The sequence below is a fragment of the Euprymna scolopes genome, chromosome 12, assembly GCF_053919585.1.
Source record: "Euprymna scolopes isolate OS-2025 chromosome 12, ASM5391958v1, whole genome shotgun sequence".
Classification (NCBI taxonomy): Eukaryota; Metazoa; Mollusca; class Cephalopoda; order Sepiida; family Sepiolidae; genus Euprymna; species Euprymna scolopes.
This window is the reverse complement of record NC_136493.1, coordinates 155,114,804-155,131,853: the sequence shown is the minus strand read 5'-3', so window position 1 is coordinate 155,131,853 and position 17,050 is coordinate 155,114,804.

Below are 17,050 nucleotides of genomic sequence, written 5' to 3'. Positions count from 1 at the left end.
CGGCCTTCAAGCAGCCCATGGTCATCTCCACTCCACATGGTACCTAAGAAATCGGAAGGAGCCTGGAGACCCTGCGGAGACTACCATGCTCTCAACGCAGTGACTATTCCAGACAGGTACCCTATTCCACACCTGCATGACTTCTCAGCTTCCTTATCCGAATCAACTGTTTTCTCCCGGATCGATTTAGTCCGTGCATACAGTCAGATTCCTGTTGCTGAAGAAGACATTCCTAAGATGGCGATATGCACGCCCTTCGGACTATTCACTCGCCTACCCTTCAGATTGCATAATGCCACTCAGGCATTTCAACGATTTATCGATGAAGTCCTTCGTGGACTGCCCTTCGTCTTCGCGTATATTGACGACATCCTCATCGCAAGCTCCTCACAGGAAGAACACTTGACTCACATCACTGAAGTTTTCCAACGTTTGCAATCCTATGGACTAAAAATAAACGTTGTGAAATGCGAATTCAGTGTCAATTCCTTGGATTTTCTCGGACATTGGATCGATGAATCTGGACTTACGCCCTTGCCTTCAAAAGTGCAAGCAGTCCAGGATTTCCCAGTGCCTACTTCCTTGCGTCAATTACGTTGTTATGTTGGACTCGTGAACTATTACCGCCGTTTCATTCCAAACTGCTCACATCACTTGTCCAAGCTCACGGATTCTCTTCGCACGCGAAAAAAGACGCTCTCTCTCTTTCAGACGAAGCTATCTCATCCTTCCATGCATCCAAGACCGCACTGGTGAACTACACTAAACTTTCCTATATCAACCCTGACACGGCAGTTAAGCTCTTTCTTTCAACAGATGCTTCTGATGTAGCTGTTGGGGCTGTTCTCAATCAGATAGTGAACAGTGAAACGTTACCTTGGTCTTTCTTTTCCGCCAAGCTAAGTACGACCCAACAAAAGTACAGCGTTTTTGGTCGAGAACTGCTCGCCATGTACTTAGCAGTAAAACATTTCCACTATATGCTGGAAGGGAGACAATTCACGATTTTCACTGACCACAAACCTCTGGTATCTGCTTTTATATCATCTATTTCTGGGAAACATACACCATGTGAATTACGACAGATGGATTATGTCACACAATATTCTGCTGATATATAGTATTTACCTGGTAAAACAAATATTGTGGCAGGCACACTCTCACGTTTTTGCGATCTCAACAGTCTTGAGAAGCCCCTTGACTTCGACTACATCGCAACCGAGCAAGAACATGATGTGTCACTCACAGACTATGTCAACTTCAACAATTCCGCTAGAAAAGACACCAGTCCCATTCTCGGACAAGCTCATTTGGTGCGATAGATCTGTTGCACATCCACGACCTTACCTGCCTCCATCGTGTCAGAAGCGCATTTTCCGGCATTTCCACAATCTCGCACACCCTGGTAAGAACGCAACAGTCAGGCTCATCGCAGCTCGCTTTTTCTGGCCCAGCATGAACACTGACATACGCAAATGGACTCAGGCATGTATTTCTTGCCAGACTACAAAAGTACATCGCCATACCAAATCCACTCCAGGCAACTTTTCTGTACCTGACGCTCGTTTTTCACATGTCCACCTGGATATTGTAGGTCCACTGCCATCTTCCGCTGGTCATCGCTATATGCTCACCATGGTAGACCGTTTTACACGTTGGCCAGCAGCAATTTCTTTGCACGATATGAAAAACAGGAAGTGACGTAGGTAGGTCGCTCTTCTGAGTTAAAGGGCGACAATCGAGTTAGGCTGAGAGTGTTCAACTCCCACATGTATATCTGAAAACTTAAATCTCCTTTTTGATTTAACTATTTAATCGACAACTTGACAACTGCCGCTTTGCACTTCTACCGGCGCAGAGTGGATGAAATAAAATTTATTGTTTTTGAGCAAATTCAAAGTTTATTGAATTTCATTTAAAATATAATGGCCAAGAGAACTTCTCTTTATGTTTGAATGATTGCTTTTGTGTCAACTTTTCATTGGTTGATTTCAGTCTCGTAGCCGTTTTTGAATTGTAAATCTCGACTCTTATAGGCTGGAGATCTTGTGAAGTAAACATTTTTTTATTAAGCGTTTTTCTAGAGTTATACAGGGTGTTCCAAAAGTCTTAGGCACATTAAGCAGATATGAGGACTTGAAATGTGCCCAAGACTTTTGGAACACCCTGTATATTATATAAAAGCGAAAATGTGTGTGTGTGTGTGTGTGTGTGTGTGTGTGCATTTTTTTGTATGTTTGGCAAAGGCTTTTGGGGAGGGGGGTGTTCGGTGGGGGTTACCATGTCTTACAACTCTTTATATACTTTCTAGATTATAATATTTCCGATTTACGAAAGGAGGTTGTGTCTATCTTTTATTTGAGCGACTTTTATTTTATAAAATGCACGCTATCACGTGATCCCATGTATTTATTTATACTAAAAAGCCAAACAAAGTGAAACTAATTGAAAAGAAGTCAATCCCTTGGCCTTCGTGGCCGGGGTCTGTTCCACAGATACTGCAATCAAAGACCATATGGGAAATTGTGGAACCTCACATATCAACATATCAGACCATTGCTCTTGTAGCAATCAGTTTTAGTCAATGTACCAATTGTCACTATTCAGTCCCCCCTCGGAGGAGGTGGTTACCCCTTCTCCCTCTCTCCACATTAAAAAATGACCTTGTGCCTAATTTGCTTAGTGGGGAAGCAAATAACGTCAGTTCCTTGGCTTTCATGCCAGGGCCATCCAGAAAGCAATCAGCTTTGATCAGTGCGCGGGTGGGGGGGTGGGGGACCTCATCATATCAGACAATTGCTATTCACTTGGACACCCCCCTTTTTATGGGAGGTTGGTTTTTCCCAAACATCAAATACACAGAAATCGTAAAGCTTAACTGGCTCTGTGTGATTTCATTTCTCTATGGCGTAATGTTTAACCTAGAAAGCCAGACGTTCGTTTAACCACCTGCATTTTAGAAGCGTTTATTTTCAACCATTCTCATTTACTCTGCCATCTTAGCATAGCGGTAACATGTCAAGTTTTCTTTTCCGACTTCACCTCAAGGTTTCGGGTTCGAGCCTACCTACCTACCAACCCCCTCCCCATACACACCAAAAAAACACCCGGGCAATGCCGAGTACTCCTGTTAGTCTATAATATAAATTCCATCTGTCTGTATGTCTGCCTAAAACTTTCAACAGAGGTGATGGATTTTCACAAGATCGGTATCGTTTTGAAAGTTCAACGCTTCAGACGACAAATATCAAAACATTGGCTAAAACATTAATTCTTTCATCCTCAACTGGACACTTTTCTACAAGGAGGGGTCGCTCTTTCGCCGACATTTTCGAAAGTCATCCCCTCTATTTGATTGACTTTCGCCACTTTTGGTTTGGCGATGGGCACAACGTCAAAGACGTCACTTTTTTTTTTTTGATTTCACATTCTTTTCCTCCTTCACGGTACAGGTTTCAACCTGCCTGCCTACTACCACATTTTTTTTTTCTTGCTCAATACACACCTCCAAACAACCGGAACAATGCCGGGAAGCCAGGCTAGTATAATAATAAATACGAAATCTGCATCAATCAAATCGTATTTATGACCGGGCAACACTGATCACTCTGCTAGTATTTAAATAAAAGAAAACTTGTAAAAAAGGATGAAATTTTTATTTGTCTGCTTTGAATCTAATGATTGCGTTTATGTCCATATCTAGTTTTGTGAAGATTATTTTGAACGGAAAATACGAAACATCTGACGTTGGGTATTTATTAAAATAAAAGCAATACTAACACAACAAATGAGCAAACATGCGTAATTTTTTAGGATAATCTAAATATGCTAAGCTTTTTTTTTTTTCTTTTTTTTTTTTTTTTACAAGGTCATCACTTATCAAGGCTTGGAAGCCACTCAGGGATAAGGGTTATTGCATGTACAGTACGTTGTACGTTAGTGTTGAGATTTCATAAAGTGTCTACTTAAGGGGACGGTTCATCAGGAATTTGTTTACGTTGGATTTGAAGACATCCAAGTTGTAGTCAGGTGGAAAACAGGCAGACGGAACAGAGTTCCACTGGCATGCTGTTCTAAGAAAGAAGCTGTGTTCATGGAATCTACGTTTTGATTTAGGCACAGATAGAGAGTGGGGAAAATTTTTGACAGTGGCTTCAGCTCATCTGTCTGGCACCAACATGAATATGATCTAAAGTGTTTGTTAATTTATTAGAGTATTCTGAGGAGTGATTGAACTTATTAGTAATAGGCAATGAAAATTAAACATTGTTATTCACTTAATCTAAGAATTTACATGGCATTTTGAATTTTTTAAAAATGAGGAAGCGGGTATTATTTTGTTATTGTTGCATGTTGTAATTAGTATGAACAAAAAAAATCAACTTATCAGTGGTTTAAAAATAATTATACAGCAAAAACATTTGGAATATGATGATGATGAGAGGGGAGCAAAAGGATTTAATGAATAGAAATTAAATATGTAATCCCACAAATATGTAATCTTGAGAGAAGAAGTTTTGGAATAAATGTAATAATTTTAAATGGGGATAAAATGTATCCAGTTCATTGGAACGCTATAGAAAGTAACGAGTGTTTTGGAGGGGTTCGATAATTCTTTTACTGAAACTAGAGAAACAGAGAAAAAAAGCATATACGCATGCACACACCGCAAAACAAAAACAAAAACAATGACAACAAAGAAAAAAGTTTCTATTCAAAAAAGGATTTTATTTATTCAACAAAATTTTATTTCAAGTCTTGGCAAAAGGGGTTGTTTCCTCTTGAAAATATCCGGTGTCTGTCATCGCAAACCGCAAGTGGGCATGGCGATTGCGAGCACAGATCAAGAGGAGGAACAAGATTAAGCCAATACTTCAAGACAGGATCATAACAATTCCCGATTTAAATGGCCAACTGTAGCCCCTAAGACAACTGTTGAACCTTCTTCACTCAAATACAATGATTGTGGTGGGGAGGGGGTAGATAATGTCTGTTTTTAGAGAGGAGAGCTTAAAAAAAAAAGTTTGAAAACTAAAAAAAAACTGGAGAAGGGTCATAACCTTCAGCCAAGTTGAACGAGATAATGAGAATGGTTGTTTCACATGGATAAACTTCAATTTTTAATAATAGAAAAGTATTTTTTCTGTTCCAATGAACTTTCTAAAGTAAATTTATGCGAATTTCCTTTGGTTGTTTTATGGCATATCAACCTGTATGTGAGTTAATACCATAATACTGTCAACCATATATTGAAAACAAGCACCTCTTCTACCACCTAGAGCTATAGGTTGGAGTTAGGTTCATACCTTTCCAATGGCATGAGTGCATACCAATCCCCTGTTCATCGGGGTATTTTGTTAAGAGTTGAAATGGTCAGTCATAGGATTGTACCTAAGATGCTGACGTTTTTACTTTTTGCTGAGTTGCCCTCAGAACGCAATCAAACTCACCTGATCATGTAAGAGGTTTCGACGTTAAAAATAAAAGAATTGCATTCAGATCAACAAAGGGGGTGGCAGATATCGGTACAAGTATATGAATTTACATAAATATTTGAATTGAAACTATTATCCTGAGATATAAATTACAACATGCAGCAGACTTTTCACAGGAATGCACACGTAATTCACTTATTCAAAATAGAAATAGTGAAAAAAAAAAAATAATACAAATGTCAATTCGGACATTGGTATAATGCTTGGTTTTATGGTATATCAACCCTTTCAGATGAATTAATGCTGAAACAAGCAAATTGACTGAAACAAGTTACTATTCACCCATAGTTGGGGAGGAGGGAAAGGGTGAAACAGTATAAGGGCATATGTCATTAGAATACATCTGATAGGATTTGAACTCTTCACAGCCAATTCCATAGTCAGCAATGGTATATATTAGGCCAATAACACATTCCTATACTTTCCAATATTTTCCTAGGCTTCATATATAAACAATCAGATCAACTTTACATAAATATTGTGTGTGCATATGTGTATCAATTTATATGTTTCGACATACAGCAGGTAGAAAAACACACGGTTTTATTAAAGAGAAATTACTTCTGGAGTTAACTTATTAAAATATTGTTATATGAAAACACAGATTCATTCTCAATTTTGTTTTCAGGTCGCTATCTCCCTCGGCGCCACCAGAGCGTAGTGAAATCCACAGCTGATTTGGATTTTGTGCTCATCATACACACTGTATACGCATCTGTGATAAATATATGGGAATGCATGTGATGAGTATTGAAATTAAGCTACTTTATTGCAATTTCATGACTCATCCAATCAGAAACATTAATTGCTGAATGTTTCTATACATTTGAATAAACATTCCTGTGTGTATTATTGTGCCTTTGTGGGATGGCACATGAAAGTGCAGTAAAGTGTTGTGATATTATGTTAAAAAGCTTGATTGGAGGAGTCAGTTGGATATGTAAGGTCTGTTGCATTTATTCGATTCAGTTTTTGAACAGTTGATTTTCATGTTATATATGGGAAAAAATTCTAGGTACATCAAAATGCATTATGACATTAGCAGAAAGTTTTGTCAATAGAAACTAGCATCACTAAAAGCTGTATGAAAATCAAGTGGCCATTTAAACACATGGACAGATTTAAAGAAACTTTCGATCGAGCCACTCAATATCCGAATTATATTTATAAAAAGGGAAAAAAAAATATATCGAAATAATCTTTTGGTAAGTTCCTTTAAAACATTAGGTTTTATTAAACATGCAGTTTTATATATATATATATATATATATATATATATATATATAAATAAATGATATCACAGACATTCTTAATTCATCATAAAATCCCAGCCAAATATAAAAAATAAATTAGGGGGTGGTTTGAGACATAATTTACGTAGTCACCAAACACACTTGGAAAGTTTTCAATTTGATAGGGGATGTGATATCCCTGGAATATTTCATTTGAGGTAAAAGGGAGGGGGATATTTTTCTCTCCATTAAAAAAGAAAAAAAAAATGCTAATATTGAACATTTATATGGATATTATACTACAGTGAGTAGTAGTATAGTGGAATAAGTATACAAGAAAGAAAAAGAAAAAATACATTGTTATTGCAATCAGTGAAGAAGGCTTTTTTATTCCAGATAAAACTCTGGTAAATTTATTTTGACTCATTTTTCAAAAATGCCAAAAATTGTAGGGAAGGGGGAAAAAAATTCAAGTAGGTCCCAATTTTCTTTCCTTTTTTTTTTTTTTTTTAATTACAATTACATTTTAGAAAAAAAAAATTTTTTTTGTATGTGGCATGATAAAAAGGGAATTTTGCAATTCACAATTATTTTTTAATGTATCCAAGCATCTGTAAGCAGAGGTTGTGTCCGTTCAATAAGTTCATCATATGAAACAGCATTTCTTATTACCAAACAGATTAAATAGACACACTTTTAGAAGGTTTTTTTTTTGTCTTTTTTATTTATTTATTTCTTTTTTTTTTTTTTTTGCAAGGATGGGAGAGGGGGTATTCGGTTTACCATTATGCAATTTCAAAAAAAAAATTTTTCTTCATTCAAGATGAGAAAGAAAAAAATCTTTCTGTGCCATGAATACATTTTCAAAATTATTAAAATTAAGGGCCACTAAGTTTTCCATGCACAAATCAGGCCCTTTAAAATAGGAACAAGAGGAAGTTAGATTTTTTTTTTCACTTTTTCTTCAGAAATTTTCACTAAAGAATAATTTGAAGATTCATTGATCCCCCACAAAAGTTCTAATTCTGAATTCCACCCTACAATAAAAAAAAAAAATAAAAGTATGATGCATGTACCCATGACAAGACGAAAATATTGTATTCCAAAGACATGTCAATTAGTCAAATAGTTTTATTTTTATCAAGAAAATTTTGAAACAATGGGAATTTGCAACATAAACCTAGTAAGTATAAATTATTAAATTATCTCCCCTGTTTTTTGGTTAGATTTTTTTTTCAAAATGATGAGCAAAATGATTTCTTGTAAGCTCATGAAATTTGAGTTTTTCATTTAAAAATAAAACTACTCGATCAATTTATGTATTTTTAGAGTACAATATTTTCGCTTCATCACAGATACATAAATCAGAGATTTTTCTTTATTTACGTTTTTAACAGAAGAAGAATTTTGTACAAGAACTAAAAATAAAATAATTGTAGATAAAAAAAATTGGGTGTTTATGCACTTATGTTACCGTGATATATTTTTAAATTGTATTTTCAAGTTAAATTAGAGTTTTACAATATCTTTTTTTATTAAATTATTAATGAAAGTACAGAGTAGTTACAAAACTCCCTCCCGTCTCCATGTTCAGAATGGGTTACTAAATAATAACATTATTTTAGCACAGTAACATAAGTGCATAAGTACAAAGTTTTTTCTTGACATCATAATGATAATCACCATACAATTCATCAATTTTTTTTTTTTGGGGGGGGGGTAAATAATTTTCATTTACCAAGAAAAAGCTATCTTAGAATTTTACTGCATTTTGATAAATAGTTTGTTTTTTTGGTAAGAATTATGCATTTCAACCATCTTTCTTTTTGGTGACTTTTTTTTTTCTTTTTCTTTTTTGCTGCAGTAGTGTAATGCAATGTCTTTGTGGTTTAAATTCAAAACTCAACAATAAAATAAACTATTTCTTATCAAAATGCAAGAAACTTCCAAGAATATATTAAATGCTTTCTTCAGAGTAAACTGATAAAAACATTTTGAAAATCAAATTTTTTGCAACATGAAAATTCAGGGTCAACAATGTTTCCATTAACAGAACAGGGGGAGGGGTTAAACTATTTTTCTTTTTTAAGGATTTCAGGGAATTTAATTTTATTTGTATTCATCTTAAATTCTAATCTCACTCCTTTTATGGTTATTAAAGATTACAGAAGGCAATTTATTAAAATGGAGAAAACCTTTTTAGTTATACCTTTTGAGGCATCAACTTTTTTTTTTTTTTTTTTTTTTTTTACAATTCAATCCTTAATTTTTTTATAACATTTGGCAGAAAAACTATTTAAATGTATATAAATTAAGTTAAAAAAAAAAAAAACTCTTTAAAAAAATTTAAAAATCGAACTCCAACTTCCAAAAATAAAATTAGTTTACTCTGTTATAATGAACCTGCAACACATTTATTTAAAAGTTTTTTAAAAAGAGAATTGCCTATTTCAATAACGATATTCTCACTGACACATACATGAAATAATTTTTCTGTCAAAACTGTCACATGACAATCCTGGAAAGCTTTTTTTTTTTGTTCAAAGTTCATCATATGAAACCTCACTTCATTTATGCAATAGTACTAAATGAGCAGAGATATATACTTTTAGTAAACATTTCTATTCATACAAACATTTTGGCTGTGTTTTAGTTATAGTCTTATTTAGGCTAAACTACCTCAGGCCAGATCAACAGTGATGAAGACTATCACTGTTGATCTAGCCTGAAAAGGTTTAGCCTAAAAGTTATAGCTGAAATGCATATGGATACATGTAGTCAAAATGTTTATAAATAGAAATTCATATTAAAAAATAAAATATATAGGGATTATAACTAAACTGCAATAGTAGAAGTGCAAGATTTATATTTTGTTTTCATTTCTTCAGTTAAATTGCCACCTGAACCAGTTTGGAATAAAAACAAGTATCCAACAGAAGTAAATTTGAATTTTTAAATGAGAACGTTTTAGAGCTAGAAAAAAAAAAAATGGTGAGGTGAGGGAGGGGAGGAGAGGTATCAAAGAGTAATGTTGATCACATACAGAGCATTCCCCCGCATGCATTCATGACAAATGTAAAATTGCAAGAGCTGGTGGTAGAAACCATGGTTAATAGAGTACAGATTAAACAGATTAAGTTCGGCTAGTGGATGACAGATTGAAGATCAGACTGACAACACAGAGAGAAAAAATAATTATATACTAGTAGAAGTAGTGCACTGGTGTTGCTCAGGAAAATAGAGAAACCAAAGAATTTCAAATCCTGAAAGTAAATTGACAGAAAAGGACTCCCCACCCAAATTTTAAGTTTTTTTTTCGAAAAGATAATATTTGTAAAAAGCTTTGGAGTACTTGTTGACTTGTTTGCTTGGCTATGATATGTTTTGTTTGATATTTTTTTTTTTTTCAATTTAACAAAAACAATATATAATGGCTGATTTGTGTTTGAACTGAGATGCATAATAGAATTTAATTTTGTAATACATTTAAGGGGATGGAGGTGCTCAATGCCTCTTTTACTTGGCCACCATGTCTTGAGGCTTTGTTTTTCATTTAGAAAATAGAACCGGATGGCAATAACTGACCCACTTCATAACCAGAGATTACACACGGCCATAAAGTGAAAATGAGATTCTATAAATATTCGACACATCAAATACATTTCAAAGTTTATTGCTGTAAGCCATGTGTGAAATTAGAAACTTCTGGTTAAACCTTGCTTCAATTTAACTGACACTGGGCAACAAATTTTGAATCCTTAATGGCCAAATGAAGTTGCTCGATTTAGAGAACAGTCACGCTTAGATGTTAATCGTGTAAAAAAAAAAAAAAAATTAAAAAATGAAAGATTTATTTTTAAAAGTAATAATGCAATACATTTTTATTGAAAGGCAAATATTCAAAGACTTATTTTATGACAACACTTTTGTGGATCATTTCATATTAAAGCAATATTGATTCTAAATGATCCATCAATGGCAAATTGTCTTTTCTAGTTGGGCATCCATGCCTCTCCAAAAGATAATAGAATACAAGAGAATGCATTCAATCTGATAGGGATCAGTTCCATATGTGATATCCGAAACCATTCATGATCATAACAGTCTTCTTTAGATTTTATTTAATCTATTTTGGAATTATTTTATGCGTGTGTGTGTGTGCATATATCTTTATTTGGGAGTCATCACTTATCAAGGTCCAAAGGCCACTCAAGGATAAGGGTTAATGAATGTAAGCTAGTAGTGTAGCAATCATTAATGGTGTAAATTGGGTAGAATTTGATTATTTATTGGGGACGGCTCAACAAGAGCTTAACTACCATGTTGTATTCAACTGGGAAGAAGGCAAGTGTTCCACAGGCGGGCGGGCGGGCGGTTCTGGGAAAGAAGCTTTGTTCATTTTTATTTATATATATATATATATATATATATATATACATACACACACACACATACCTATTGACAAACAATTCAAAGTAGACTATTTTATTCATAGCTGGAGGGGGTCATATATTTCATTATTATATTATTAACATTTCAATCAACAGTAGACTCCAACTCAGATCTGTCAGCAGACCTTTCCCTCCAAACATTAATCCTTTAAACCAAAGACATATACTGAATTTATTCATGGTTGCCCTCAAAATACTAAAAATCTTTATTTAAAAAAAGGCATCGATTTTTTTTCAATATGGACATCTCACTTGGAGATTGTTTAATCAATTCAGGTAAAATTACTTTTGTCATACTGATAGTATACTTTTGTTCTAAAACATTATAAACTCAATAAATCATTATATAGGTTTATGTGGAAATTTTAACACAAAAATCAGCATATTTTAGGTAAATTATATAAAAACAAAATGAAAATAACCAAATTTGATGTTAGCTAAAAATATAATTTTCATAATATTCGGTTTAATATCCGTTTCCGAAGCTGATATGTATTGGACTATAAAATAAGGAAGCATTTGTAATTAAAAGAACATATTAAAGTTTAATACTTTGCCCAACAAATTAACATGGAATATCCAAGTTGAAAAAAATAAAAAATTTTAAAATAAAAACACTTTTCCTGTTAAATAAATTATTAACGTTTGGCATTTTGATTTTTTGTTAGAGAAAATTTATTTCCTTTTAAATTAATTGAACTTTTTTTTTCTTTTTACACCATTATATTTTGAAGAGTATATTCTTGGATCATTGCAAGATTGTGCCAGTCAAGTTTCCATAAAAGACCAATTACAAGAGAACATATTTAAATGCTCAGACTCAAGCCAAATTCTTTTTGATGTGAAATTAAAGATGCTATACGTATGTGCAACCATACAATTTAAAACTAGCAGGGCTACCCAACACCAATACAAATATTAGCACAATGTTAACAAAATAATTTCCAACTGGCTTTAAACACTGCTGAGCAAATGTTAGTGCTGGAAAACAAACTATATGCACCCCTCCCCTCTTCCATCAGTTTTACTTCATACCCTGAAATCAAAGATAGGGATCAACAAAAAGGCAAGAATTTGCTTTAATAACTACAAGAAACCTTCTCAACCATTAATAGCCATGGTTAATGATACATTACCTGAAAGTACATTGTTCAAACTTCTCTGCATAACGTTCACGGGGAACAAGAGTTGGAACAGATACAGTGAGGGCTGCTGCAAAGAAGGTTGGATCTCTAACATGCTAGAAAGTTACTTATGCTTGAAAGTGTCCTGTACCTCTACAAGGCCACAATTTGCTAATGTATGGAGTATTGTTATCACATTTGGACTGGTGCATAGCTACTAGTCTTTCACCCTTAGACTGGGTTCAAAAGAGAGTCAGCAACCTAATAGGCCCTGCACTGTCAGCTAGGCTTCAACCTCTGTCCCAGCAACAAAATGTTGCATCCCTCTATTTTACAAGTATTTTAATGGTAGGGTGCTCTGACGAACTACAAGAGCTTGTACCCCGTCTACGTAAATACCCCTGACAAACAGCAAAATCCCACCCCTACACAGTAGAGATTCCTAGATGTAACAAAGTCTCCTATAATAGTTTCTTCCCTAGAACTGCAAGACTTTGAAATTTCCTTCCAGTTTCCTGCTTCCCCAACTGTACTGACATGCATAAATTCAAGTGTAATGTAAACAAACATCTTGCCACTCCATAGTACCCTTGCAAATTATGATTCAGATAGTAGCCCCTACATCAAAGTGGCACTGCGCCTGGTTTGGGGTGAAAATGCAATAAGATTTTTTTTAAACCAAGAGAAATGGCAATTGTATGAACAATATAGAAATCTAAAATAAAATCAGCATATTTCTCACTTTATTACTTTTTTTTTTTTTGTAAAGACCTTACGTCTACAGATATAATGCTGTCAACCTAACTTTATGTCGAAGATGCTTAATATCTGAGAACTACAAACTCATATTCAAGCTTTGCTATTGCTCAGCTTTCACCGTGAGAGCCGGCTTCTTCTGAAGGACAAAGTTTCTAGGGAATATTAAATTCACAAGCATCCTCCAGTAATATGCATAAATTTGTAGTTAAGCAATCTGAAGGTGCTGTTTTGAAGTGAGGAAAACTTTTGCACAAAATAAATGATTGTACCATTGAACCCAAAAGAAAAGCAAGTGTGTACATCACCAGAAGCAACAATTGGCCCAAGAGTTATATTGAAGTTTAACTTCTCCCACTGGTCTAACAATCCAGCATAACAAGAACATTTGGAAATCTTAGCACATATCTAACATATAAAGTTAGTTTGACAGATTTGAAAATTGGAAACTGAACATTTAAACTGAAAAATCAAATTTGGATTCTGACTCGCCAATTTTCATTTGTTACAGTTGTATAGTATTATTCACAATATACTGACATAAGTCATTTATTTCTATTATTATTAATAATATTGACATACATCATTACACTTTACTTTTTAAATTATGCACTCCCACTCAGACAACAGGTGATATAGAAGCAGTTTTTAATTGAGCTAAAACTCTAAAACATACATTAAAAAATTGAAAGTTCTATTTTAGTAAGGAGAGAAACATATTTTTCTCCCACAGCATATTTCTTTTTGTCAAAATTACTTGACTATCGTGATAGGTTTTTGAAGTCTTGTTAACTATTAAAATTCATTTTTGTTGTAATGAGGCAAGTAGCATCAAGTGCCATCTTTTTTAACAAATTTATTTGACTTTATTTTTCACAATGAAAGAATCAACATTATGTATGCTTCCTTGTGCCATTTTTGGTTTTAAGAACAATATTCTCGGCAAATAAATTTTGATCTTCAAATGTTGTGACATCTTTTCATAAGCTTTGCTTCCTTGCTAGCAAAGATGACACATTAAATGCCGAACAAGATCTGTCACTTCTTACTACCAACACTGATTGATCAAAAGATCTTCATTAAAAATGATCATAGCACATTTCTTTTTGGATCAAAAAGAAAGAAGAGTCTTTATGGTAAATTAAATTCATATTTCTATATTTGCCATGGTGAGGTTTAAAGCTCAACTGGCTTCTAATCCCCTCCTCCAATTCTATGCACACTGGAGAATTTCACTGTTTTTTTTTTTTTAAGTGTAATTTACCGAAATTAAAACTTTTGATACTTTTTTTTTAAGACATTTTTTCCCAAAGAGATTGCAAATCCATAAATTAGTTTCACACTGCCTTCAATAATGTTTTGCAAATTATTTTATCTATAAAAAAATTTTTAATGAAAAAAAAAACAAAATAAAGGAAAAAAACTGAAACTAAGACTTGACTCAAGGTTGCTGGCATGTGTACGTATTGTACTAGAACTTGATGCTCCACAAATTTTTACTTTGCTGGATTTGTAAACAGTTACAATATTCTTCATCAGTGAACCTTAAGCTAAAGACTTCACTGGAACTTGTATCAAATTTTGAATTTTATTTCTGAACATATTTTAAACATTTTTAATTCCATTTTCTCCACTTTCAGATTGTTTTATTTTTACTTTTTTTATTTCTGTATCCCCTATTTACTGTTTCTTTCTCCGTTCTCCTATTTCTCCCCTTCTTTTATTATTGGTTCTTCTTTAATGATCCTAATTATTTTATAATCGCCCATTTTTTTTTAAACATTACCTACATATATATTACTCTTCCAATTCACCCTTATATGGTGTACCTATGTTTAATTACATTTTATCCCATTCCTTCATTCTCATTTCATTTTCAAATGTCATTAAGTCAGTTTTTTCTGTATTTGCATTTTACCTTTCTCCTCTTCTGATGAGAAGCATTTAGCTTCATAATGCCATGGTCTAAAGAGGTTTTTTTTTAAATTTTCACTTTTACTTCTCCTTATTGTTTTGACGATATAATAAAGTTATATATAGCTTTTATTCCTTAATCTTTCATTTAATATTTTATATATATATGTGTATGTGCGTGTACACACAAACTTTCATGCTGTAAATATTCTAGTCTCTGCCAGAAAAAACAAATACCCTTATTAATACACAAATATATACGTGTAGAAGTTAACTTTCCAAAGATAAATTCTTGAAAGATTCTGGCAATGCCAGAAAAAATATCAAATGATGGATCACATGTACCACCATTTCTAGACACAGATTTGGATTTTGGATTGATTTGAAAATTGATAACTTTTTTCAGATTATTAAATACTAAAACAACACCTATTGTAAACAAGTCATCGAATATGGGTTGCTATTTTTATTGATAACTTCAGAGGGAAGGAATAGTTATAACTTTCTTCACTGCTTTTACCATATAAATGAATGCAGCCGGCTTTAAACACTGCTGAGCAAATGTTAGTGCTGGAAAACATTAAACTATATGCACCCCCTCCCCTCTTCCATCAGTTTTACTTCACATCCTGGAATCAAAGATAGGGATCAACAAAAAGGCAAGGATTTGAAACAACATTGATGAGTTTGATTTTATTATAAAGAAAATAAAAAATTCAAAATTTGATTTCAGTATTTCAAATATAAGCAGATATAAAAAAATTGAAGTTTTAATTTATTTTTTAGTTTCATGAGAAAAAAGAAAACTATCTTGCATTTGCAAAGAAAAATTAAGTAATTTTACTATCTTATTTTTTTTTAAGATATTAAAATAACTTAAATTTAGAAAGAGTATTTATATTTCCTTGTAAGAAAAAAAAATAACTTCTTTGCTTCTCAACATGTCACAAAATTAATGAATTACTCTATTTTTCATGTTTTTTTTTTTTTAACACAATAAGTGTCTTGAGGCCAAATTGATTATTCGGACTGCACAGATTTTTTTTAAATTTATTTATTATTTTTTTTTGTAAATCTTATGATCTTCGCACTGGATTGTAATCTGTCTTCAGCCATGATTACCCACTCTCTACCACAAGATCTTGCTTTTAGAAAAGGGGTGGGGGTTAGCCAGTCATCTAGTGTAAAATGAAAAAAGGAGTTGTGTACAAAGAGAACCATTTGCAAATGAGTAAGATTTTGTGTATATGTGGGAAATCTTGATAAAGACAAGCATAATTATATATATATATATATATATATATACACGAGAGAGAGTCCACACGTGACACAGAGAGAGAGAGAGTCCACACGCGACACAGAGAGAGAGAGAGTCCACACGCGACACAGAGAGAGAGAGAGTCCACACGCGACACAGAGAGAGAGAGTCCACACGCGACACAGAGAGAGAGAGAGAGAGAGTCCACACGCGACACAGAGAGAGAGAGAGAGAGTCCACACGCGACACACACAGAGAGAGAGAGAGAGTCCACACGCGACACAGAGAGAGTCCACACGCGACACAGAGAGAGTCCACACGCGACACAGAGAGAGTCCACACGCGACACAGAGAGAGTCCACACGCGACACAGAGAGAGTCCACACGCGACACAGAGAGAGTCCACACGCGACACAGAGAGAGTCCACACGCGACACAGAGAGAGTCCACACGCGACACAGAGAGAGTCCACACGCGACACAGAGAGAGTCCACACGCGACACAGAGAGAGTCCACACGCGACACAGAGAGAGTCCACACGCGACACAGAGAGAGTCCACACGCGACACAGAGAGAGTCCACACGCGACACAGAGAGAGTCCACACGCGACACAGAGAGAGTCCACACGCGACACAGAGAGAGTCCACACGCGACACAGAGAGAGTCCACACGCGACACAGAGAGAGTCCACACGCGACACAGAGAGAGTCCACACGCGACACAGAGAGAGTCCACACGCGACACAGAGAGAGTCCACACGCGACACAGAGAGAGTCCACACGCGACACAGAGAGAGTCCACACGCGACACAGAGAGAGT